This window comes from Dermochelys coriacea, chromosome 15, assembly GCF_009764565.3.
Source record: "Dermochelys coriacea isolate rDerCor1 chromosome 15, rDerCor1.pri.v4, whole genome shotgun sequence".
NCBI lineage: Eukaryota > Metazoa > Chordata > Testudines > Dermochelyidae > Dermochelys > Dermochelys coriacea.
The window spans coordinates 29,898,481-29,926,347 of NC_050082.1; the positions used below are offsets into that span (position 1 = coordinate 29,898,481).

Below are 27,867 nucleotides of genomic sequence, written 5' to 3' on the forward strand. Positions count from 1 at the left end.
AGCGGTCGGCTCCCCCCGGCAGCAGGCTAGGCTGCGCTGTGCGCCCGGCGGCCGCAGGAGGAGGCGCCGCGCTGGGGCTCGGGGGCCCGCGCGCCCAGGACGCAGGTGGGGGCTCCGCGGCTGGGCCCTGCGCGGCTTGGACCCTCTGAGACTCGCTCTGGGGGGAGGGGCCGAGCTGTCTCAGCTCCCGCCCCCCGAGGGCGCCATGGACCGGACCCCCGCGGGACCCCGCCCCCCTCAGGCAGGGTACCCAGATCCTCCTCCCCAGGGGCACCCTGCCCCCCAGACTTCCCTGATCCCCTCCCCAGGGGCACCCTGATCCCCCCCAGACTTCCCTGATCCCCTCCCCAGGGGCACCCTGATCCCCTCCCCAGGGGCACCCTGATCCCCCCTAGACTTCCCTGATCCCCCCCAGACTTTCCTGATCCCCTCCCCAGGGGCACCCTGATCCCCTCCCCAGACTTCCCTGATCCCCTCCCCAGGGGCACCCTGATCCCCCCCAGACTTCCCTGATCCCCTCCCCAGGGGCACCCTGATCCCCTCCCCAGGGGCACCCTGATCCCCCCTAGACTTCCCTGATCCCCCCCAGACTTTCCTGATCCCCTCCCCAGGGGCACCCTGATCCCCTCCCCAGACTTCCCTGATCCCCTCCCCAGGGGCACCCTGATCCCCCCTAGACTTCCCTGATCTCCCCCAGACTTCCCTGATCCCCTCCCCAGGGGCACCCTGCCCCCCCCAGACTTCCCTGATCCCCTCCCCAGGGGCACCCTGATCCCCTCCCCAGGGGCACCCTGATCCCCCCTAGACTTCCCTGATCTCCCCCAGACTTCCCTGATCCCCTCCCCAGGGGCACCCTGCCCCCCAGACTTCCCTGATCCCCTCCCCAGGGGCACCCTGATCCCCCCAGACTTCCCTGATCCCCTCCCCAGGGGCACCCTGATCCCCTCCCCAGACTTCCCTGATCCCCTCCCCAGGGGCACCCTGATCCCCCCCAGACTTCCCTGATCCCCTCCCCAGGGGCACCCTGATCCCCTCCCCAGGGGCACCCTGATCCCCCCTAGACTTCCCTGATCCCCCCCAGACTTTCCTGATCCCCTCCCCAGGGGCACCCTGATCCCCTCCCCAGACTTCCCTGATCCCCTCCCCAGGGGCACCCTGATCCCCCCTAGACTTCCCTGATCTCCCCCAGACTTCCCTGATCCCCTCCCCAGGGGCACCCTGCCTCCCCAGACTTCCCTGATCCCCTCCCCAGGGGCACCCTGATCCCCACCCCAGGGGCACCCTGATCCCCCCTAGACTTCCCTGATCTCCCCCAGACTTCCCTGATCCCCTCCCCAGGGGCACCCTGCCCCCCAGACTTCCCTGATCCCCTCCCCAGGGGCACCCTGATCCCCCCCAGACTTCCCTGATCCCCTCCCCAGGGGCACCCTGATCCCCTCCCCAGACTTCCCTGATCCCCTCCCCAGGGGCACCCTGATCCCCCCCAGACTTCCCTGATCCCCTCCCCAGGGGCACCCTGATCCCCCCTAGACTTCCCTGATCTCCCCCAGACTTCCCTGATCCCCTCCCCAGGGGCACCCTGATCCCCTCCCCAGACTTCCCTGATCCCCTCCCCAGGGGCACCCTGATCCCCCCTAGACTTCCCTGATCTCCCCCAGACTTCCCTGATCCCCTCCCCAGGGGCACCCTGCCCCCCCAGACTTCCCTGATCCCCTCCCCAGGGGCACCCTGATCCCCTCCCCAGACTTCCCTGATCCCCTCCCCAGGGGCACCCTGCCCCCCCAGACTTCCCTGATCCCCTCCCCAGGGGCACCCTGATCCCCCCTAGACTTCCCTGATCCCCTCCCCAGGGGCACCCTGATCCCCTCCCCAGGGGCACCCTGATCCCCCCTAGACTTCCCTGATCTCCCCCAGACTTCCCTGATCCCCTCCCCAGGGGCACCCTGATCCCCCCCAGACTTCCCTGATCCCCTCCCCAGGGGCACCCTGATCCCCCCTAGACTTCCCTGATCCCCCCCAGACTTCCCTGATCCCCTCCCCAGGGGCACCCTGCCCCCCCAGACTTCCCTGATCCCCTCCCCAGGGGCACCCTGCCCCCCCAGACCTCTCCTCCCCAGGGTCACCCTGCCCCCCAGACCTTTCCTCCCCGTGGCACCATGCCCCCCAGACCTCCTTGCCCCCCCCAAGGCGCACCCTGCCCCCCCAACCTCTCCTCCCCGGGGCACCCTGCCCCCATCTCTCTGAGCCCCCTCCCCCGCCCAGGGGCACCTTGCCCTCCTGGTTTACCCTCCCTCGCCTCTCTGAAAGTGCCCGGCCAAGCCCTGCTCCATGTGCCCTGGGCCCCCGCGCAGGCCCGTGGGTTGTCGCAGCGCTGAGCACCCCAGCTGCACAGGGAGCGGTGGGTGCTCAGCGCGTCTGAAAGTCGGGTTGCGAGCTCTGCATTTAGGTGTCCAGCTTCGGGTTTGAAAACGTTGGTCTGGGACTTGTTCCCAAAGTTAGCTGACAACTTCCCTGTGGGTCTGAGCTCTGCTCAGCTGGTGCTTGTAAATGGCTTTGAAGCTGTGCAGCTTCTGTAGAAATCCCGAGGAGCCTTGTGTGTGTGTCTCTCTCTGACATTCGGTGATTTGTTAAACTGATGCACTGGTAACTTCTCGTGCATAAGGTATTTGCAGAAAGATTTATTAACTGGCTGCTTCCAGCTATTTTTCTTCCCTTGTTTTTTGTTGTTTTGGTGGTGGTTGTTATGGTCTCCATTTCTGTGGGAATAATGACAGGTTTCAGAGTAGCAGCCGTGTTAGCCTGTATTCGCAAAAGAAAAGGAGTACTTGTGGCACCTTAGAGACTAACAAATTTATTAGAGCATAAGCTTTCGTGAGCTTTCTTTTTTCTTTTTGTGGGAATAATGTATCCCTTTTGATGGGATTAAACACTAAAGCTGTTTAGAAAAGTGTAACAATCTCTAGTGGTAGCTACAGATAAACTCCTACTCTCTGTTCTTCCCCTCATTGTTCTTATTTCCCTTCCCCTCATTAGTTACCTGTCAACTGGACAAATTGCCTAATCTGAATATCAACTGGGTATCTTGGTTTAAATTGTTCTAACACTGTTTTGTTTTCCTTGCTAAAAATAAAAATAATAATGTCTAAGGAAAATGTTAATGCTATAACTTCCTTCTCTTCTACCTGTGTCATTCCATAGTATTTAAATCTTATTAAAGCCTCATGGGTTAATTAAGAGACTGACATCCATAATTTGTTGTATAGCATTTGAGATGATTAGACTTGGTTGAACTACATTTTTAATGGTCGTTGTTTATTCTCTTTAAGTTTATTTGTTTTAATTTGGTGTAACTGGAAACAAGTGCAGGGCTTCATGATTCCAATGCATTGTGGATGCAAATAGCTTGTTTTTGGCTAAATTGGTCCGTGTATTTGCAATGTTAGCAGTGCTAAATTGAAATAATAAAGGATCTGGATGGAAAGAAAAGATTTATATTTTGTCATTATTTGGTGCATCTAACATAATATACATTTATTTTATACCAGAATTGGAAAAACATGCAGTAATTCATATGTGACTACAAGGACATTGTATAGTTAGGTTTATGCTATATTGGGCATAAGTAATCTGTTAAAAAGATCACATGGGGTCTAATCCCACTGCTATGAAGTTAGTGAAGGATTTCACTGCAATTGATTTCAGTGAGAGGAGAATTTGTATCTGGGTGTTCTAAAACTGCAAATTAAACATATCTGTTGAGATGGAAGTCCAAGTCTGTGAATCCACTTTTTTCCCTGCATTATTTATTATATTCAGTTTTAGTAATAAACTGCTTGTATGGATTTAATTGCAGGACTGTTATTGTACTTTCCTTTTCTGAGAAGATAAGTAATTAATCATGTAAACATGAATATTGATTTGATATTTGTTTCTGATGCATCATCTATGTGACTTTGATTTTTCAATATGGAATGGATTTAAGGAAAATCGTGTTTGGCAGAAGGTATGCTGCTAATCTATGCCATTATGTAATGTGGTAACCAGTTTGTGTTCTTTTGGCTTTGATTCTTCAGAGCATAATGGTATAAATCTGTTCAAGATAATCTGCTGCATGTGACAATGTAAAAGGTTGGTATCACGCTAAAGGAACTCTAACATATGGCCATTGATGTTCTGTCAAAATAGACTTTTTCTGTGGCAATTGTAGGCAATTTCCATGGCAAGCAGAGGAGGTAAACAATGTTACCAGGGTAACAGTGAAGTTAGATCAGATGCCTCAGACCCACATTTTTTTTTTTTTTTACAAGAATGGATATTGGGTTTTCCCCCCTTCAGAATAGAGGTTTTTTCTTAATGCCATAAAACAGGGAGGTTCACACCTTTTTAAAGCAGAGTGGTTACGATTTTTTTTTCTACAATATTCTGGGACATAGTAAAGGAGTAGACAATACATGGAAGAAATTGCCTGATTAAAAAATGGGGAAAGTCAACTGGTAACATAATCCAGTTATTTTTCTACAATTTATCTAAGAACTGATGCTAGTTATGGTAAAACAGTATTACAGGATTTGTTTTAGTGTATATTGAGCTAAAACTACTTATCCATAAAATAGAAACAAAGTTGTAAAACCTTCCTTATCTGGAATAATTTAGTTGACAAAATTGCTTTTTACACAGAAAATGTAACCTGTGACATAATTGTAGCAAAAAATAGTTTTTAGAAACGATTTTTAAAAATCATTTGTGCCCTTCCAGAGTACAATACGAATTAAAATTATTTAAAGCTTGGTTCCCTACTCGAAAAGACGTCAGGTTATCAAGTCTGTTTTCCTCTGTGGTTACCTGAGTTTACTGTTTAAAGTAAATTTTTTTGTGCAGCTCCTAGTATTGGTTATAGTAATTTATTATTGCGTTCATCACATTTTTTTCTTCCTGCTAAGGATATTCCAGCTACTACAGATAATATTGCCCACAACCTTCACTTCTCTATTTGGGCTATAAAAGAAGTGCAGAAGAGAGTGACTGAGTTTTTTATAGATGGATATTTTTTGGATTTATTGGGGAAAATCTTGAATACCATTATGAATAACATCATAGAAAATCTCATTTAAAATCTATAATTCATGCGAGAGGACTCGGCATGATACCTTATTTTTTATTTATATTAAATTGTATGTTTAGTACTGATTAAAGGTCCTTGCCTGTTTGGCAACCCTGAAGATTGTAGTCCTTCCACATGATAGATACAGGCCAGAGAGTTTCATGTATGTTTCTCTCATCCTGCCTGATCTGGGCCTTCAAAATAAACTAGGTACCAACAATCAGGGAAAATCAGACTTGTGATTCTGCACCAATGCAACTCCTTTGGTAGGAGCAATGTTGAAAGCTTTGTATATACAGGGCACAGATGTTTTTACCTCTGTCAGCTATGCCTAACCCTGAGAAGGGAGTTCACTCTACATACTTATTCTGTCCTTGGCATTTCTGTTAAAAATGCTGAAAATCATGATATCTTTTGGGTTAGCTTGGTTTCTTCTGGAATAGATGTTTTCTAAAGCTTCCAGTTCTGATTTGCAAATAACTTTTTTCTGGAAGGAAGAGTGCCATATAGAAAGGGCAGTGCTTGAAAAATTTACAAGATGCCAAAGAGCTGTACACGAGAGACTGGTATGAAAAATGAGGTGCAGGAGCCTTCCAGCAAGCTCCAGATGGAATGTAGGTGAGAAGTCCAGTCCCTCATCTCCCCTGCTGCTGGTAGGGCTCTGGGATTCCTGCTTGGGTGGTGTTCATGGACTCTGCTCCATCTGGCATATTGGCCTGGCTAGTAGATAAATTTGAACCCACTGTCTCTCCTCCCTTTCCTTTCACATCAGCTTGGCTGCTGGAAAGGAGCAAGGAGCTTTCTCTCCCCACCCCCAAGCCTCTTAGCTGCTGCAGTGGGGCATCATCATTGGTTTACATTTTTCTCAAGCTTTTTGTGTGGTCGTTACCCATGAATAACTTCATTGCTGCCTCTTCTGGTAGCTTTCACAAGCATCATTAGAGTAAAAGTAATATGATTCTTGGCAATTTTCCTGTGGCTCATGGGTTTCTAAATAGGCATCATGAAACTTACCAGAGTTTTGATAATTTCACCGTTAGGGTTGCTTGGGAAAGCTGAGAGGGATTAAAGGCACTAAAGTTTTCTGAAGACTCAGAAAGACAGTACTGCATAGTCATAGCAGAAAGTTTTTCTTTGAGCATAAGGGTTAGAATAGCATCTTTTTTCTAATATAGATCCCACAGAAATTGATATATTAGCCCTGCTCACTAGGGAATGTTTTCCACTGGCAAAGTGAACTTTTCAGGTCAATGGAAGTCACACATTGTTTATTAACTCTTTAAAATATCATAAATGTCATTAGAGTGCAATAATGTAACTTTTAAAATCAGAGTTTGCATTCAGTTTATCTCAAATGCCATTTTTCTTTCCTTATTTTCCAGATGTCTTTTTATATAGAACAGTTTCTTGCGGTGGGGTCTGAGAATAGACTTGTTTTGCTCACTTACGTGGATTACAGTCTTAAACCCAGAGTTTGCAAAGACTTATGCAAGTGCTTCAGTTTATGCATTTTGAGTAATCGCAATTAAGTTAATGTGTACGTAAGACTGCAGGGTTGGGGCCATAAGAACTCATGGGTCTGGCCTGGAGTGTCTTGTCAAGGCAGGTACTTTTCTTGTGTACTTTCAAGAAGCTATTGTAGAAGTTGTACTTGTATTTAGTGATCTAAAGAGAGGTCTTCAGTTGATGTAAATTGCTGTAGACTCACTGATGTTCAGGAAGCTAAGACAATTTACAGTGGCTGAGGATATGACTCCTACTGCCTCTTTCTATCAGTTTTTGTTAAAAATTATTAGATAACTAAAACTGTAAATCAGGTAAATACTAGTTTCCTTTCTTCCATAATTAAAATGGAATATCAAGGTAATGTAACAAGGCAATTCAGAGATGTAGTATAAATGTTTACTACAAGTTGGCAGTATCTTTCTTTCACTTCTATAGTTCTCTAAATGTACTTGATGCTTTATGAATGAATGGAGATATTTGTTGTACTACCTATCAGGGTGGATTTGATTTAAATCAATAGTCAGGAAGACTCGATCTAATCATGGATTTCTACATAAAAGTGCATTCTTGTTGGTTGTTATAACCTTAATACATATTCTTCACAATTCAGAGATAGATGTAGGTTTCATTTTTAGAAGCTACACACTATACATTTTAAAAGTGATTTATTTTGAAAACTTTTCAGATTAGTTTTATGGCTATATCAGAAAATGAATGATTTTTAGTTATTCATTTATCAAAGGTAATTGAAGCAGATATTTCTGAAGTCATTGGGAGGTGAACTATCTCCAAACCAGCAGGTTAATCATTAATATTTGAAGGATTTTCTTGCCATGCTGTATTAGGAGGAGAACATCACCAGATAGACATTTAAATTGTTTTATTTAACTAAAACAACAACATTATGTATTCTGGATTTTTTTCTTCAACAGCAAACATGTAATATTTTAACAAAACAAGCATATGAATTTTTGAATTTAGTTTAACGTTCAAGTTTTTTAAAATCAGGTTTGTTTTTGTTAAAATTGTTTTTAACTAAAATAGTTACATTAAATATTTTTAAAAAACCGCAAAATTAAATAGACTATGTCAGCCAGGTCAACATGAGAAACTTAAAATATTGGCTTCTGCAGCTAATTCAGTCATCTTCACCTTCATTTTCCTGTTTGCTCATACTCTGGAAAAGAAAAACACGCTTTCCTGCTTTTTCAGGTCCCAAACGATTTCTCAATTTGGAATGAATTATTCCAAAGGAAGAAAATATTCTTTTTACACTGGCAGAAGAAGCTACTGCTGTTAAAAGTGAGATTATCACTTCAACAGTCTCTGAATCCAAGTGCTTAAGTGACTTCCACCAGTTCACTGGTGTGACTTTCTTTAAAACATCAGCAAACATATTTCTTCAATGGTTCACCCTTGGCTCTGAAGTTTCTTATAGTTGGCATTATGGAGGGATGATTGCTGGATGTCCATGTCATAGCCATCTCCTCTTCTTCGGCAGTTAAGGTTTGATCCTGGTACCAAGTATTGAGAATATTTGCAAGAAAATGAGCTGGAGATAGTGCTTAAGATCTCACTCAGTTCCTTCCAAATTTCAGCAGCGTCAGCAATAAAACAGCGATTTCCCTGCATTTTGTTCAAGGCTACAGAAATAGGCTTCCGGGTACTCAGCATGTGTTCAATGTTTCTCTTATGCCCAATGTTGGGAACTTTGGCTGTGACAGTGCCATCTATTTTTTTCACGATTTTGTTCACCATCTGTCATCAGATTAGGCCAGTTCTTGATCTAGTGCTCAAAACAGTCCACTGCTGAGTTCCATTGCATGTCTTGTGGGAGAGATAGCTTGGTTCCTCCCACTTTTTTTAGAGAAGCTGCTGCAAAGTGGTTGTTATGGTAGTATTTTGCAATTTCAACAACATTAGCCTTTATTTCTGGAACACTGAAGTCTTTTACATCAAATGAGCACTGCAACCATATGTTATTATCTTGGGACTCTCTTTACTACTGAATTTCTTCTCATCTTGGATACATTTGCAGCATAGTCTGTGACCAAGCTGCATACTAGACATTTGAATTTTTTTCCCACAGTTTGTTATAGCTTTTACTGCTATAAGTATTCTGCAATGTGTGCATTTCCTGATGTATCAATTGTTTTTGTAAGGAAGATGTTCCCTTCTTCTGTTGTCACACAAGCACATACAACAGGATCGTTGTGGACATTGGTCCACCCATCAAGACTCGGGTTAACAATTTCACCCTCTAGATCTTTTGCACACTGCTCAATTTCTCTTTCATACACTTTATCCAGCAATTTGCCTGCGACATGTGCTCTGTTGGGTGGACTGTATCCTGGTCTTAATGACTGAACCATGTTAATGAAGTGTGGGTTCTCAATCATACAGAAAAGAGAGTTTGTTGCATAAACAAATGAGGCAATTTTTTCATCAATTACCTCTTTTTGTAATCTGCTGGTTCTTATCACAAACTTATCTATGGTTGTTTCTGGGTGATGGAATTTTTTTTTTCTTTTTGCTACAGGTGATATACTATGGCTATGTGACATACATGATGTTACTGAAACACTATCATTGGCAGATAACTCTGAAATTATAGAAAATAATGGTGATCTTGAAGGTGGATAGTCTTCAGAATCCTGTATGTTGAGGATGGATTCTCCTAAACAAAATAAGTCAATGCAGTTATTTAATTATTATTATTACCATAGTGCTCATTTAGTATTACTCATTGCATTCGCTGACACTCAGCACTACTTTAAAGGTGAAAATGTAAAAGGAAGAGCTGCCTATTTCAGCTATTTATTTTTTTATCACAACTGCATCTAAGATGATACTATAAAGTAATAACTATATTTTTTTGCTGAAACGTGAGAATTCAAGAATAGTTCAGAAGGAAGACAAGCAGTCCTTAAGAAAGAAGTATGAAATAAAAAAGTTTACCAACCTGAAGATCCTGCATGTTCAGACATGTTCCTTTCATCATCTTCAACGCAGCTTTCTCCTGAGAAGGAACACTTCTCATGATGTTGTTTCATTTGGGCAACCAGGCCTTGCATTTCTTTGTTGCACTGTTTGCATTTTGCATGTATACCTGTCCTTACCCACAGGTAGAGGAACTTCATGAAAATATTCCCCAGTTGGGTCTCTTTTACGGCCTGCTGCCATTATAGGTTTTCACTTTTAGTGAGATAATGGTATGGTAGTTCTCAAATCAATGAAGTCTACACTCAGAAAGACCTCAAGACTTCTGGAATATGCCGCTCAAACAGTTTCACTTTTGTTTCTGCTGCCTGTCTCTCCCTTCTCACATTTATCTCCAGACTTCTCCTTGTCCAGATGTATTCCACCCCCAACAATCTTCTATTCATTGAACTTTTTGAAACTTTGCACTTTTAGGGAGAGGTAAGGGATTGACTCTGTGTACACATATTTGCAGAGGGACAGTAAGGTTGAGGTCTGTTATGTCTCACCTCTATATATTTATTTATTTATTTAAAACATTTTTGCTGTTAACAAGCATGTTATCTCTGGAGACACAAATCCACAGTTTGAGAACTGCAAAACTAAGCATCTCTGATGGTATCTTCTAGACAGAGAACTAAGCCCCATTAGGTCGATAGAAAGATTAACCTAAATAATCTATACAGAAGCCCCTGGAACCCCATAAAATTGGGTCCCTAATCCATGAACTATTGGAACTCATTTACATTTGTTGGATAATTTAGTGGGTGTTTGTCCTGCTTTGAGCAGGGCATTGGACTAGATGACCTCCTGAGGTCTCTTCTAACCCTAATGTTCTATGATTCCACAAAACTTGTTTTAAACGTTACATGAATATATTGCCTCATACTTTAGAATTTATAATCCTTATTCCATGATGAGATCTTTGAGCTATAATGTATCTTAATTAAAACTATCTTTAGATAGATTTTGAGGGAAAAACTATTTTATCAAAAAATCCAATTTAAATAAATAAAAAAATCTTTTTTTTTTTTTTTAAATCCACCCTGCTACCTATTTTTGTCACTGTCTACTCTTAAATTGGTTTCCTGGGGTGGATACATATTTTGTTGTCTTAGTGTTTAATTGTTAAATAATGAACTATTGCCAGGAGAACTAAACCCTACTTTGAATCAGACAAATCTTCACAGAATGAAAGCATAGTGTATTCAAAGGCCAGTTTGTAGACGCATGAATGAGAAGTAAAACTGCTTGGAAGTGCAAGCCCAGACATGAAGCTCATGGTGATAGGCTGTGAATGCGATCTTCATTGTTGCTTTTGTTTTGACACGTGAGGGTGACCACACTCTGAGAACGTTTGTAATATCTTAGATATTTGTTTTGTATATAAGGACAATACAAAACCATGCTGTGGAAAAGCCGCAAAACTAATGGATTTTTGCTGTTGTCTCTGAGATCTAAGCTTTTTTTTTTTTTATTTAAATGAAGTTTCTAGCCTCTCTAGTTGCAAAGATGGTCTTCACAGTGTAAACTAGTGCATGGTTGTCTTGAGTTGCCGTCAGAGAAACTGAAATAATAGCATCAAGAGAGCTCTGAACTTCCCTCAGCAACTAATTCAAATTAATCTTGAATCCAAATTGTTAACCATTTAATTGCAGGACAGTGTATGGGATACATGTGCAGATGCAGATAGAAATATGTGCTGTTTTTGTTCTGTGCAGCTGGATATGCTGACTCGTCCTGCAATTTTTTCAGAAATAGCTGCTGGTTCAGCACTTTCACATTCTAGTATCAATGAAGAAAGATGAGCATGGATAGCTGGCTCTGATTTTGGTTTTCTTGCAGATGGCACATGCTCACTAGAACACTAAGTTGATTCAAGGAGGTGGAGAGGGAGTATCCCCTTAATACTTTTAACCTTTTATATAGGTTTAGAGGATACCACATACTTCAGAATTCTGCTTACTTGGAGAGTGACCCATTTAATCCTCTGCTGAACTAGTAACAAACCAAATTATCTGAATGCTTTCTTCTGGAATCCTTTACCAGTAATGTTTCAACAGTGGATAGCAAAACAAAGTGGGGCCTAACTGAAGTTAGTTGTTAGCCGCAACATTTCATGATGCAGCCTGGTGAACTGAATGCTCTTTCATGAGGCAATTGGATGATACTGCAGTATTGTCTACACATTGTATTGTTTGGTTTCAGTGTTAGTCTGTATCCGCAAAAATAAAAGGAGTACTTGTGGCACCTTAGAGACTAACAAATTTATTTGAGCATAAGCTTTCGTGAGCTACAACTCACTTCATAGGATGCATTGTATTGTGTTTATCTGAGCTTGTACAGGTGGGAGAAAAATGGGTTCTTAGGGGATCTGGATGTTAGTAGAATGACTGTAACGTTTTAATGCCCTGCCTGAGCTATGTAAGATGGATATATAGAATCACAGAATATCCAAGTTGGAAGGGACCTCAGGAGGTCATCTAGTCCAACCCCCTGCTCAAAGCAGGACCAACACCAACTAAATCATAATCTGTAACTTTTTTTGGCTTTCCAGGACTAAAGGGTAAGATCTGTCAGTATGACCTCAAAATCTGGTCACCAGGAGAACGTTGTTATATTTAATAGCTGAGGTGGATCTACTGGCCTAGTCTCAAATGACTCAGCTATTATGAGCTTCTTGAAATGCACTTCTGTGAAAGAGAAATACAGGATTCAGTTAACTCCTCAAATCCAATTGGCTGATCTGATTGCTTTAGAGTGAGTTCTGCTTGGGCTGAAAAAGTGTGTTACTGGAAGCTAAACTTCTAAAAGTGACTCCTTAAATTGTCCTGGGTAGTTTTAAAGGGATACTGGCAACTTGAATTTTTAAAAAATTAATAATTAAAAAAATCCAGTTTCTGTTAGAAGACTTCTTAAATAACAGTCCTGAAGATTTTTAAATTCCTTTGAAACAAAATTTTATCAAGGGCAAAATGTTCTTCTTGTGATCTTTCTAAGGATCTTTTCAGCAGAGGAAACCTGATTAAACACAGTGATGTTGGATGTACAAACTGGGGGAAAATATCAAAGTGTGTTTCAGTTCTAGTGGTCTGAGGTGATACTTGCTAACATAATGGGTACATTATTTTCTGATATATTTGATTATTTTTTTGCCAAGTTGACACTGTCCCTTTTACAGTCTGAACTTGTGACCCCCTGGGTAGAAACACATGATCCTCTATTATTGGAGAGCTGGGATTCCATATGCCCCAGTAATACATAGCATTAATTATTTTATCAGGCAGCTCACAAGATATGGGACCTTACAATTCCAATTAACTGATTTACAAAAAAGCTACTTTAGATAATTTATAGAGATTGTTATGTTGATGATGAGGAACCTGGCTTGTGGGATACGTATGACAAATATAATAAACATGTATCTGATTCCTTAAAAAAAATCTTTAAAAGTATATGTATAAACAGAGTTTTTATTGGCATTATTAGGGATGACATGTATAACTCACTTGGGACTTTGATCCTAATTTCTTTTCTCTGTAGTACATTCTCATGATCTGAAACTATTAAACAGCTAACTAACCTAGACTCCCCTCTATTGCTATTTTAAAGTTATGTTACAATTGGGAAATGATATTGCACGTTAGTTTTTTAACCTGTCTGGAGTGTTTTAAAATGGTAGTTTGTCTTATGTACTGTGCATAAATCACTTCCCTTATGTGCACTGTACACTTTAATTAGATGAGCTTCTATACATTATTTTATAACAAGCATATTAGTGGCAATTCTGTGAGAGATATATATGGGAAAAATTAGATTCCGGAGAATTGTCTGTTGGACATAATCCTGGTTGGTTTTTATAGATGTGTAATAAGTGGTGTGTTTTTGTTGATGCATGCACCTAGGCATATGCAGTGAAAACTTAGCTCCACTGAAGTGATAGCAAAATTCTGATTGATTTCAGTGGACCAGGCTTTCACTCACAATACCAGTTATCAGGAGCACGTTCAAATTTTTTAATTTTTGGCTCATGACAAATCTATAATGAATTTCTCAAACTGGATACACTGAAGACTGAACATTTCTTACACTTTGAAACAAGTTACTATATTAATTATCTTGATTTATAATAAATTTGTTACAGCACATAGAAAAAATTGAAACTATAAATTTCAGGAGCTTAATCATTTGACTGGATGCATGAAACTATCAGTCTTCAGGTGTAGAAAAATGAGCATACGTTAGATGAATTACCGAAGTTTCATTACATAGTAAGCATTTCATACATGGTTACAGTTTCTCTATACCTTTCATTGTGCTTGTGTTCACTGCAGAGTTAAAGTTCCAACTTGAATGTTGCCCCTCACTTGAGTCCTGTCCATTCACGCAAACTCGTACCTCAAGTGTGGTGGTGCTTTTTATTTGAGATAGTTGGTCTGCCAGAGGGTATAGGCTATATAGCTTGAGTTTTCACAACTCAACTGCTAATGCTTTCACTCTTTGCAGTTTGAGTTTTAGGGCTTGTCTACAAATGAAAGTTAATCCAGAATAAGGTAGGGCATGACTTTAAAGCATATTAACTATTCCTGATTAACTCCATGTATGAACATGCTTATTCCAAAATAAAATGCTTTGTTCCAAATTAGTTTACTCAAATTCCAGAGTGGATTAAGCTAATTTGGAATAAGACGCTTTTATTGTGGGATATGCGGGTCCTCACATGGAGTCAAAGAGGAATATCTCCCCATTTGGAAAAGTCCTTATTTTGCCGTGTGGCTGCTCTTACTCGAGCTAGGCTAATCAAGAGGAGCAAACATGAGTGTAAATAACTGTGCAGTGAAGACATAGCCATTGGGTATAAAAGAGGAGTATAAAAGAAATCAGCAATAGAGGATTCATTTGGTTTTAACTCTTGTTTAAACAATAACAGAAGTGATATACCACCTATGCTGCAATATCTAGATCTGATTGGCCATTCATCCCTCATGTAGCCTATCTTAATGCATTATCTTGTTTGTTTTCTGTTTAGGTATGAACATAAAAAGAAACTGTTGCTTTTCAAATATCTTGACAATTTTATATCTATCATGGAAATGTTATCTAGAAATAGCTTTTTAATATAAAAACCTCCTAGTTGCTGAGGGTGAAGACTTGCCGCTGTTTTGGCAAGACGTATCAAAAATATATGAACATTTGAATGTGCTGCAGCATTTAACACATGAATTGTACTTTCATTGATGCAACCAAAGCTGCTGCACACAAAGGAAACTCTTATTGTGCGATTACTTTTTCACAATGGCTGCTTTTCTAGTCCCAATGTTGATCAATGGTTTGCTTCTGTGCATTTTAACAAGGAGTCTTGGTCTGTATTCAGATCCACAATCTACTTCTGTTTTTGTAGATATTTGCTTCATATCATCATGAGATACAAATCTGAAAATATAAACTTATTCAGTTCTCAGGAATTTAAATGCCACTATGTGTTTAGTGTCCAAGTTTTTTGTTAATCATCTTCTTTCTAGTAGTGGTAATGAGTTCAAATTTTTACTTGGAATCAAGTCCTTTATAGGTACTTTTGCAAGTCAGTTTTAGCATTAATGGCTTTCAAAGTGGGGAGGTAAATTGGGGCAAAATGTAGGAGGGATGTTTGTATGCCTCACAGTAAGGGCTTGTCTACACTAGCACTTTACAGCGCTGCCACTTTCTCGCTTGGAGTGTTAAAAAAAAACACTGTAAAGCGCAGGTGTAGACAGTGCATCAGCGCTGGGAGCCGCACCCCTCGGAGGTGGGTTTTTAGAGCGCTGGGAGAGCTCCCCATCAGCACTTTGCCGCAACCACACAAGCTACATTAAAGCGCTGCCGCGGCAACGCTTTAACATTGCCAGTGTAGACTATCCCTAAGTCAACAAAACAAGTTTTTAGAAGGACTTGGCTGTCTCATCCTTAATAAATGCATTTGCAGCTGCCAATCTGTAATACATTTTACAGATGATCTGACCCATTTGGGGGAGGGATAGCTCAGTGGTTTGAGCATTGGCCTGCTAAACCCAGCGTTGTGAGTTCAATCCTTGAGGGGGCCATTTAGGGATCTGGGGCAAAAATTGGGGATTGGTCCTGCTTTGAGCAGGAGGTTGGACTAGATGACCTCCTGTGGTCCCTTCTGACCCTATGAGTCTATGAACTTTTGGCTTACGTAGCTGTATTTGATTTTCATGGGAACCTTCACTTCCACTTCATGGAACAAAATGGACACAGATTTATTTATTTATTTTTATAATTGCCTTTCATGCTCAGAGTCTACAGCCCAGATGGTTTGCTCTTTTCCTGGTGGATTTTACAAGAAACAACATTTTTATGTGCCGACAAATGACGGAACCTGAATCCTATTAGTCCTTGTTGGATATTTAATATAAATGTAGTCTTGCCTTAGGTTTCTAATTAGCATTCTATTTTAAATACATTCACTAATACCATCCTCTTCTTGCAGCACACACTGATATATATGAATCTTTCCTTGCATGTTACATTCAGCCTGACAGCAACAGTTCCCACAAAGAATAATAGATGTATTTAATGCTTTGTACATAGACTGATGGTGATATAACACACGCGTTTTTATTTTACCATATTACACACACATAATGTTTGTTCGAATTTGGAGACTGGGTGGAGTCATAGAATACTTAGTTTAATATTAAATGTATATAATTTAAGAGGATTAACAAATTAATATCAAGATGAGTGTTTGTATTTAAAGGTAGCACTTCTCAGTATTCGCTGCATGTAGGTGATGCAGGGCTTTGGAGCAGAGCCCAGAGCTGGAGTGCGGAGCAGTGGAGCTGGAGGTTTTTGCCTAGAGCTGGAGCGGAGCCGGCACACAGCTCCAAAGCCCTGAGGTGACAGGAGTTTAAATTAATTTATCTGATTATAGTAGAACTGCAGTTTGTTTGTTACACTTCTAAATAGAATTTTATCTAGGAGAAAAGTGATCTTTATTCACCAAAGGTTGTGGAACAGGTTTCTGCATCCAACTGACTTATTCACACTAAACTTGACGGGGCAGTGGAAGTTTTTCTTGCCCCAACACTCTTCTTCAGCCACCCCAAACCACATGTTTCAACACATGAGTGAACATGGTTCTGTCAATGACAGGCCAGCTTTGCTAATGCTTCTCAGCTTTGTCTGAATTATATCTTTACAAGAATGTTTGGGAAATAGGCTTGTGTGTGGTGAGCATTCTGCTAATGCTGTTAGGTTTCAGAATACCAGCCGTGTTAGTCTGTATCCGCAAAAAGAAAAGGAGTACTTGTGGCACCTTAGAGACTAATAAATTTATTTGAGCATAAGCTTTTGTGAGTTACAGCTCACTTCATCGGATGCATACAGTGGGAAAATACAGTGGGGAGATTTTATATACCCAGAGAACATGAAACAATGGGTGTTGCCATACAGACTGTAACAAGAGTGATCAGGAAAGGTGAGCTATTACCAGCAGGAGAGCGGGGGACGGACGGACGGGGGGGACGACCTTTTGTAGTGATGATCAAGGTGGGCCATTTCCAGCAGTTGACCAGACTGTCTGAGAAACGGTGGGGAGAGGGGGGGAAGTTTTACCTTGTGTAATGACACATCCACTCCCAGTCTTTATTCAAGCCTAATTTAATGGTGTCCAGTTTGCAAATTAATTCCAATTCAGCAGTCTCTCGTCGGAGTCTGTTTTTGAAGATTTTTTTGTTGTAATATTGCCACTTCTAGGTCTGTAAGAGAGATTGAAGTGTTCTTTGACTGGTTTTTGAATAGGAGTACTTGTGGCACCTTAGAGACTAACAAATTATTAGAGCATAAGCTTTCGTGAGCTACAGCTCACTTCATCGGGTGCATTTGGTGGAATGTTATAATTCTTGACATCTGATTTGTGTCCATTTATTCTTTTATGTAGAGACTGTCCTCTTTGGCCAATGTCAAGGGCAGAGGGGCATTGCTGGCACATGATGGCATATATCACATTGGTAGATGTGCAGGTGAACGAGCCTCTGATAGCGTGGCTGATGTGATTAGGCCCTGTGATGGTGTCCCCTGAATAGATATGTGGACCCAATTGACAACGGGCTGTTGTTACACTTATCTGAATTGCTCTTCTATTTGCGTCTGCTGTGCTTGCAGATTCTATTTGCCCTTCTGCTCCAGATTGGGAGCATTTAGGGTTGGTTTTTGACAGGGTGTGGGAGAACTTTAGCCATAAGAAGACTGCTTGTGTACTGTGTGGCAGTGGATATTCAGTTATATTTTCTTGAGGGCTGGATAAGGCAATGCCCAAATCTTGGTCAGCCAAAGGGCACTCTGTAGGGCCAAAGGGCTCTTCAGGAGTTTGCTATCTAATGAAAGGACATTGATCGCTTTGTGTTGCATCAGCATCCAATCTGATTAAGCACCTGAGTAAAAGTGTACAGCTGTAAATTGTAATATATCAACAAAGTCTAGCTCCAGTGTGTTTAAATTTAAAGTTTCTAAATTAAATACCATTGAAGTCCGTTTATCGAAATTTCAGCTAACTGAAAATCCTGATTATCTGCACGAGCAGTGTGTTTCCCATGCTCATTTGTGTAATCAGTGTTTTTGTCCCCTGAGGGTGGAGAGAGGGAGGGCGAGTAACTGCAAGAGACAGAAGCCTCTGTAGTACTGCTTGGGTGGAGGGAGCTGGAAGGAAGATGGGGGCAGTGAGGGAGCTGGGAGAGGCCCAGGGCAGCAGGGGTTGGCTCCCCCCAGAGCATGTACTATCCCAGCCTCCTGCTGCCTGCTCCCAGCTCCTGCTCCCACTGGGCGCTCTGCTGTAGGACAGTCATGCTACCTGGCTCCAGCTCTGCCCTGGGCTTCCGGAAGCTCTGGCCCCTGCGCTCCAGTTGTAGTGTCCTAGTCTCTGAGGGCTAGTGGATGCCCTGTAGCCGGGGAGCCATGGGTACCGCCTGGCAGGGGAGCCATGGGTACCGCCTGGCAGGGGAGCCAAGGAGCCAGAGCCAGGTAGCAGTACCACCTTGCAGCAGAGCCCCCAGCTGGGAGCAGGAAGGCCCTTTCAGGCTGGATCTGGACCGTGGGCTGCCATTTGAAGAACACTGCTATATGGTAGTGACAGATTAAGGTAAGGAGTTTACAGGCCTCCGTTTGTGTGTTTCCTTTGAACCAAATCTGCTTTGGAATAGTGTCAGACAGCCCTATGATAACATGTATAACAAGCAAGACCTCAAAAAGGTAGTACTGAAGGGCTGGAATTGAAGCCCTATTAAGATCAAATACACATTATCCTTTCAGATAATGGGGGGATGGAATGGGATAGATTAACAATTTCTGTTTAGACTAGACTCAGTTACTACCTAGTTTGTGTTGGGTTTACACAATACCAATTACATTGTGGAGGTATACTAGATCTTGTAGATAAGACCTGAATGCTTTTTCTTATCCATTCTCTCCCACTCTAAGATGGGTGACTTTATTAAATCAGCTTGTACAAGAAACCTTTGTAGAGCATTTGTGTTACATACATATATGGAACCTAAGGGTACTCTTCTAAAGGCAGTACACTTTGTCCAGGTGTTTCTTGTCAGACAGTCGTACAAAGCAAGTAAAGAGTTATTTCCAATGAGGCCTATCACACAAGTGAGGCTGTTACCAAGCAGAAATGGCTACCAGCCAACAAGGTCTAACTCTGGATATCTGTGGGCAAGGTGGTGTACAGTGTGTTCTCCAACAGGCATTCAGCTAAGGGTTCCATTGTATAGCACTTTGATCCCTTCCTGGTTTTGCAAATGATGTGTTCTGACTGGACGAGATAAAGAATTTGCTTAATGAAATGCTTGCTTGATCTTCCATCATTCATCCAATCAAACTGTCAGCTGTCCCAGGCTGAGCTGTTTAAGTCAGCCCTGTGCGGGGAACACCATCGCTCTTGAGCTACTGCAAATGTTACTGGCTGACAGTGAGACCAAAGGCTTCGCCTAAGAGCATTGGTGAGATTTTGTGGATTATTTATTAAGTGTTTAGTGCAGTTTCTTCTCCCAGAGTCTTAGGCCCTGTCTACACTGGCAAGTTTGTGTGCAATGAAGCAGCTTTCTGGTAAGCAACACTGCCAAGCCACTTAGTGCGCAGAAACTGCACAGTTGTAGCGCTTTAAAAAAACCACAACGAGAGGCATACAGCTTTCTGCGCCAGGGCTACTGCGGTGTCAGTGTAGACACTGTGGTCGATTACAGCGCTGCGATTGGCCTCTGTGAGGTACCTGTTCTCACCTCTCTGGTCATTGGTTTGAACTCTACTGCCCTGCCCTCAGGTGACCTACCGTCATCCCCACCCTGTAAATTCCTTTAGAAATTTGAAAGTCCCCTTCCTGTTTGCTTGGTGGTGCGTGCATCTTTCCAGGTGGCCATGCCTGCTCCATGCACCAGACGATACCCCGCTTGGAGCATTGCCAAGCTGCTGGACCTCATCAGCGTTTGGGGAGAGGAGGCTGTCCAGTCCCAGCTGCGCTCCAGATGTAGGAATTATGATACCTACGGACAGATTTCACAATGCGTGACAGAAAGGGGCCATGACTGGGACACATTGCAGTGCAGGGTCAAAGTGAAGGAGCTGCAGAACGCCTACCACAAGGTGCGGGAGGCAAACTGCCACTCCAGTGCTGTGCCCACAAGCTGCCAGTTCTACAAAGAGCTGGTCGCATGCTTGGCAGCGACCCCACCTCCACTGTGAAGACCACTATGGATACTTCGGTGGCTTGCATACCAGTTGAGAGTGGACTGAGGCAGGAGGAGCAAATCTTGGACGAGGATGTGGAGGGGGAGGGGGATCCAGAGGCAGGGGATGACTCTGAGACCAGAGATGCATGCAGCCAGGAGCTCTTTTCTACCCTGGAGGAGGCTAGCCAGTCACAGCTGTGGGATCTTGATGAAACACAAACAGGAGAGGAGGCCCCTGGTAAGTGGATCTGATTTTGGGAATTGCTGAAGTAAGTTGTTGGCGACAGGAGGGTTGCAGAAAGCAGGCTTGTCTCCCACCACATGCCTAGTCTGAATGGTGAAACAGGCTGTTGATTGACTCCCTCACTTCACGGGAATCTCCCTCAGAGTTGTCCAGGAAACTCTCATGGAGATGCTGGGCAATCCGCTGCTGCAGGTTCTTCGGCAGAGCTGCTTTGTTTCTTGCTCCATTAACAGTAACTTTCCCGCGCCACTGTGCCATCATGGGGGAGGGGGACATTGCTGCACACAGGCGAGCCACATAGGGGCCAGGGCGGAAGCCGCAGGTTTGGAGAGGACCCTCCCTTGTTTCCCTGCTCACCCTCAACACTGAGATATCTTTCATAATGATCACCTCCTGTAGAAAGTGTGGACAGGAATGATTATCATGCCCCAACCTACAGTGCTGGCTCTCCCCAAGAGCCACGTGCCCAGTGTACAGCAGGGTCTGGGAAGAGTGATTCACCTTGCCCCTGTGGCTACTCACCATTTTTGCAGTCTTGTGGCTCACATGTGCTTGCCTGGGGTCAGCCAGGTGTGTGAGTACTGGCTGTGTTTTAAATCACTGAATCGGTGTTGTCTGTGTTGCAAACAATGCTGCTTCTGTAAAATGTTGCGTTTAAACTTCACAGAGATGACCTTTTGAGCACAGCCTCCCTCTTTGTTATTGGCGGTTGAACAGCTGCGCGGAATTAGAAAGCGGCCAAGAAGAACTAAGTAGGACTTTCTGCGTAATGTTATGATGCACTCCACCGCCGAGAAACAGGAGTTGAAGGAGTAGAGGGACTGAAAGGAGAACACGGCACGCCAGAATGAAGCCATGGAGCAGCTCTTAAGCGTTATGGAGCACCAAGCAGACATGCTCCAGGCTATACTAGCTCTTCAAACTGAGCAGCTCTGTGCCCACGCTCCCCTGCAGCCACTGTTGCAAAACTCTTTCCCATGCACCCCCAGACACCGCCAACACGCTCTTATGAACCCCTTGACTCCAGTGTTTACCCGCGGCATTCCACTCCTCCTCTCTTACGGTCCAGCCCTGCGGACTCCCAGTACCCACTGCACTCAACACCCATCCCTCTGCAGTTTGGCCCTGCTGAAGTACAGCACCCGCTGCACTGTACTCCAAAGGAGAAGGCTGGATATGATCCCTGGACATACACAAATCTTTAGCCTTCCCAGGACGACTCCTCCTGAGACCTTCTTCCCTTTCCCCATCCCCCACCCTGCTGATAGTTTTTTGTTTGACTCTCTCCTCCGACTGTTGTCTTTTAATAAAACAATCGTGTTGGTTTGAAAGCAATCTTTATTCCATTAATTGAAAGCGAAAAGAGCCCTGCAAAGCAATGGACAATTGTTAAACCCCCTTATTGCATCATGTGCACCAATCACCTCCTGGCATTACAATCACTGGAATTTGTATTGTAGGATCAAGTCCAGTAATAGCTCTTGGGGGAATAGATGGAGATGTTGCCTAATGGAGTTTGGTGGGGGGAACTAATTTCTAACTTTGTAATCAGACCCTCACTTTTCTTTCTTTTCTTCCATTTTGTCAGTAACTGCAGAAAACAACTGTTTGCAGTACTCTGAGCTAGTAGGCAGAATAAACAGGCCTGATACTCCACTGCCTTGTATGTTGTCATTTCTGCCTAAGTGCCTGGTTATAGAATACTGGTGAGAATAGAGGTGTATGGATTGGTAGCCTTTTATACTCGCTTTGCACAGGTATAAATAACTGCACAAGTGCAAGGCTGCAGAGAATCGATCCCAGTAGGTATAAGGCTTAGCCTCCTATCTAGTGAGTCCTTCTGCCTTGTGAATGAAATAGTATTGGTTGGTTCTAGAGGGATCCACGTCTAATCTTTCCCTGCTAGGGTGAGGGTTACTCTTAGTCCATGATGGGGTAGGAAGTAACACACACAGTATCTTTGCAACTGAGGATGGGACAGAAGGGTGGGGAATCCCTTAATGAACCAGTTATACAAGAGTTCAGAACTCCGCAAGACGCTCATGTTGATTGAATTAAATAGTTTATATTTTATGATTTCTAGGCACAGTGGAGATTAAGGCTGGCATTTTCGAAAGTGTTGGCCTAATATTACTGTACGTCCATTAAAGTCAAGGAGATTCTTACCATTGACTATGTTGGGAGTAGAGTTCAGCCAGTCGTGAGCGCTTTTGAAAATTCCGCTCTCAGTTAATTGTTGCTAACAATTGGTACAAACCATACCCACTATTACTTCTATTTCTACTGTCCCTTTTTAGGTTTAAATACTGTCTGGTTATGGGTCCAAATACAGTAAAAGCCAGAGTGCACAAATTCCTCTTACACTATGTCCTTAAAAATCTCCAAATTTGGGTATACTGATGCATAAGACTGCCGTGATTCCCAAACTGGGGTTCGTGAACCCCTGGGGGTTTGCAGAATGTTACAGAGGGTTCGCCAGAAAAAATTCACTAATTAGAGCCAGAGGACCCCAGCCGTTGGAGGCAGCAGGTGGAACCTGGTTGCAGGGCAGACAGCCTGAGCCCCAGGAAGAGCGGGGCAGGGCAATTGGGGCTGGCAGCCTGAGCCCCAGCAGTCAGCGGGACCTGCAGCCCAAGCTCAGTTGACGGGGGCGGTCAACGGGGTCCAGCAGCCTCTATTCCTGGATGCCCTGAATATGATATTTGGACATTGGACTATAAACTATGAATTATTTCTGAAAGAACTCTATAACTACAAAGCTCACCATCTCTGCTATGAATCTGAACCTCAATGAATCGAGCTCATGTCTATATGTATATTGATCTTTTAACCATGCTCTCTTTTGTTTTTTGTTTTTTAATAAAATTTAGTTTAGTTTATAAGAATTGGCTGTAGCGTGTATTTGGGCAAGATCTGAAACATTGATTAACCTGGGAAGTAATGTGTCCAATCCTTTGGGATTGGTAGAACCTTTTCTTTTATATGATGAAATAAGATTTACAGAAATTTTCAGCATATTTGACATGGGTACCTGGATATAGGCCTGAGGCTGGGTCACTTTAAGGGAACTGTGTCGTTTGGACTTCTGAATAACCAGTAAGGTAATAAAGAAGCTGTTTTAGTCTGGCTTGGTAAATCTAAGTATTGGAATATCCACCAGCATTTTGGGGATTGTCTGCCCCATTCTTTGCAGTTCACTCTAATTGGGTGACCACAGCTGGTTCCCCACTAGGACCCCAATCACACCTTCCTACTGCAGAGCTTTTCTGGGAAAATTTCATCCTTTTTTATTTTGAATTTCTGACTAAGACTTCTGTTTAATAATGTGTCCATCCAACTCCCAGCAGTGTTCCAGGGCTGCATTTTATTTCTGGGAGCGTCTTCCCAATTTTACTTCCCCTTTTGAGATGGCAGAAGGGACTCTGGCAGAAGGGACCCCTTCAGACTTCAGGGAGTGAGCTAAGCTAAGAAAATCCAGAGGCAAAAGGAAAGACCTGTATCTCCTACTTCTCTACTTATCAAATGTCTCACTGGGGTGCTCAGTTGGTTCTGTAAGCAGAGTGCAGTTGCCCCCTAGGCTCCCCTTTTCCAGACAGGAATAGAGGTAGGCAGTAGTGGAATAGCCATCTTTAGGAGCAAACTTTGCTTTTCCCATTTGCGTGGCAGATGAGACCAGAAGGGCAGACGGAAAATCATGCTTAAGGTCCTAGCAGAGGGTTGTGGGCTCAATTGCTTTCTCCCCTGAGGTTGTGGATGGAGGGTACTGGACATGGGATGAGAATGGCCAGTGCCAGAGAGTGTGGTAAGGGGCCTTTGAGCCGAAACCCTCTCCCTCTGCTTCCATATCCAAACCAGAGGATAGATTCTTCCAGGCAGAGTACTGTGAAACTATGCTCAAGAGGGTCTGCAGTTGCCCTAGATAAGCTATAGCTATTTGCTCCTTCTTATCTTCCCTGAGAAGATTTCATAATAGAGAAATGGGGATTTTCCTCCCATATAGAAAAGATTAGGAAAGTATTGGGTTTTTGTCCCTTGATGCCACCATGGATCACCAGACCCTAATGCCCAGGCTGTTGTTCCCAGCTGCTGCAGGTTGTCATGCCTCACCCTGTCCCTCCATCTCCACCCTACAGCAGCTGTCCACGGAGGGGAATGCCCAGATGTGAAAAAATAAGAAGAGAGTAAGGGGCCTCTTGGACCACCATTTACTAGTTTCTAGCCTGCCTGGCCTTCATTTTATAACAACACAAGTTTCCCCAATGTGCCAAATTCAACTTAGTGTCACTACTGAAGGCAAAGAGGCTGCCTTCTCTAGTGGTCAGGGAGAGGGCTTTTTCGGGTACAAGAAAGAGGGAAGCACAGAATCCATTGGTTGGAACATAGTGATTTATTGAGGTCTCAGAGCACTCTTCCTTCCATGGATAACAGACTTGTTCTGGCTCTGACAGTCAGTGTCTTATGGCATTTTCAAAACAAACCTAGGAAGAACGCCATCAGCCTGATCCCAGAGAGAAAATCAATGCACCCTATCCTGTATGGAGCAAAGTTTCCTATTTCTATACACACTGCCCTTCCAGGATATGATGAATACCAGGCAGAAGTTGGATTAAGCAGAATGAAACCTGCCCCCATAAGTATCATCCTTCATGGTAAATCTGTTTGGTGGGCTGGTGATAGACCTCTTTGCATGTGGGAACAACAAAGCACCTTTGGCCTCTCCATATGTCAGGCCTCTGGATATGAGGTGATGGATGCTCTCTTGCAAAGATGGGCCAGATTGCTATTTGCCTTCCCACTTTTTCCACTGCTTCCCAGGAATAATACAGAACAGGAAGGAGAGGGTGCCAGTGATATTACAGATGACTGTATGGCTGAGGAGGTTGTGGTTCTCAGGCCTGATTAATGTAGTCTTTTCAATGTACCTATCTTACAGAGATGGTCTGTTGTTGAAATTCTCTATCCAGCATGAGGCAAATTGAAAATGGATACTTGGATGAAGTGATTATCACTCTCATTGTCCTAGTAAGAAGTCAACAAATAGAAGTTACTGGCAGAAGCAAAGTCCATATTTTAACTGCCACATTAAACAAGTGAAATATAGCCTTGAATCCTTCAGGATGGGTCTAATGTGGGTGTAAGAGAGTGTCCAAGGAAAGTGGTCAAGTCTCTGTAATATAATGTTCTCAGAAGGTTCAAGAAAAGGACATTTTGTATAAGCCCCAACATTAAAAGTATTCCTTGGGCGGCTACTCTGATTCTAGCTTTCCAAGGTAGTATAGATTAGAACACAGACTGAGAACCTTATTCTGGTTGTATAGGGGAAAGGACTTTGGGTTCGTAGAACACTATGTAATACTTTTGCTGAGTATTGGAGATGTTAATCTGCTCATTTAGGAAGACTGGGAGGTCTTGTTAGGCAGGCTTTAAACTAGTTAGGGCATGGCAGGGGGAGTTTTCTGTACAACAACAACAAAATCCTGACAAAAAAGACATGCTCTGTAAACTGAAAGTATAATACAAGGCAGCAGCTGGAATTGTGAATCTCAGAAAGTAGACAAATAGTATATTAAAACCTGTATAAACAAATTGAAGGATTATGGGAAATAAGAAGTAGACGTGAAACTAAATAATGGAGATTTGTAAAATTAAATCTGTTGGGATGATTTTTATAAATGGAATATCAACATTGATGATATCTACATGGGACAGACAGATACAGTGGGAGGAGACACTTGCATTTTTTTATATTATTTCATAAATAATTTCCACCCAACTTCCTAATCTTTTGTCTCTTCTCTTAACTCTCTTGATTTGTGGATGCCCTTTTACAAGCTGTCTAAAGTATGTATTTTTTAATTACCTGTTTTGCTCATATATGCCTTTTAAGGAAAGGAAAGCCTCTCTCTCTTTCTCTCTCACACATTCTGTTCGTCCAATAAAAGATATTACCTTACCCACCTTTTCTCTCTAATATCCTGGGACCAACAGGCTACAGCAACACTGTATATTTGAAGGAAAGGGTTTGTTCTGAAGTTTAGTGTTTTTTCTTTAAATTAACTACAAATGTTTTCTTCAACAAACATTTAGTATCTGTGATAAGCCTGCTGTAGCATGGTGGTCTCCAGATTGTTGTTAATTTTACAGGCTCTGTCAGATGTGCTGTACTACCAGTGTGTTTAAAATAGAATATCAACCTTAATTTTAAATGTTGTTGCATTTCTGGGACTAATTGGGCATTTAATGTTGCTTAGCTGTAGTGCTTTGTAGTTTTAATGTTACCTATTTAGCTATTTTACCTTTATAACTGTGGGTTAGAACATTTAAATGATTAAAACACTGGATATTAATATGTAAAATGTGAGGATTTATTTGGGTAAGACTCTAGTTTCATAACCAGAAGTCTAGTTGAACATATTCACATTCTTGTGTGTGTTTGAGTGATAGTTAAACAAGGTACCATAGTTATAGATTTGCGCAGGCAATAGCAAGGGCAGATTTACAAGTGCTTGTAAAAGGTACTATTAATAGAACTAAAAAGAAAAGGAGTACCGGTGGCACCTTAGAGACTAACAAATTTATTAGAGCATAAGCTTTCGTGAGCTACAGCTCACTTCATCAAAGCTTATGCTCTAATAAATTTGTTAGTCTCTAAGGTGCCACCGGTACTCCTTTTCTTTTTGCGAATACAGACTAACACGGCTGCTACTCTGAAACCTATTAATAGAACTGGCATGCTGTTTAACAAGACAATAATCTTGTTCCCCAGTGAGGGGAAACCTGAAGGTGGAGTAGTTTATCCTCATAAGGGAACCAGATTATTGTCTTGTAAAACAGTAGACCACCCTTTTATTGCTGGTAGATTCCATGTAGACATATGAGAAAAACAGAAGAAAACTGAAGCTTTCAAATTGTAGAAATACTTGGAAAAATTATTAGCAAACAGTATTTAGCTGGCTGCCAGTGTTCTGTGGGAATGTGACTCTTTTTTAACAACCAGTTGTTACATTTTTACATCTGTGGTTATATTGAACTTGATGCTATACATCTGCATTTGGGACAATCCAGATTTTATTTACTCATGAGCTCATTACTAGGTGCTACTACTTTGTGGGTAAAGGTTTTTGGGAATGATTTAAAATTAAGGCCAGTGCAAGAGTGACTTCATTAGCCCAATTCTTAACATGGGAGAGATCAGAACAGTTGATGATGCCAATTTTAGTATAATTGATGTATCCTATTTCAGTGAATGAGTAACGTAATAACATGATTCAGGCTCAAATCTAAGTAGAAAAGGCTTATATGTTTACTGA

The 27,867-nt window shown here is 42.7% G+C and overlaps 1 long non-coding RNA gene across 1 annotated transcript in view; it reads left to right on the top strand.

The window, feature by feature from the left end:
• Nucleotides 1–3: 3 nt before the first annotated feature.
• Nucleotides 4–27,867, top strand: part of LOC122456774 — a 39,962-nt gene continuing 12,098 nt past the window's right edge. Inside the window, exon 1 of the long non-coding RNA XR_006275825.1 lies at nucleotides 4–105. This is a non-coding gene — a long non-coding RNA (uncharacterized LOC122456774). The remainder of the gene's footprint in view (nucleotides 106–27,867) is intronic.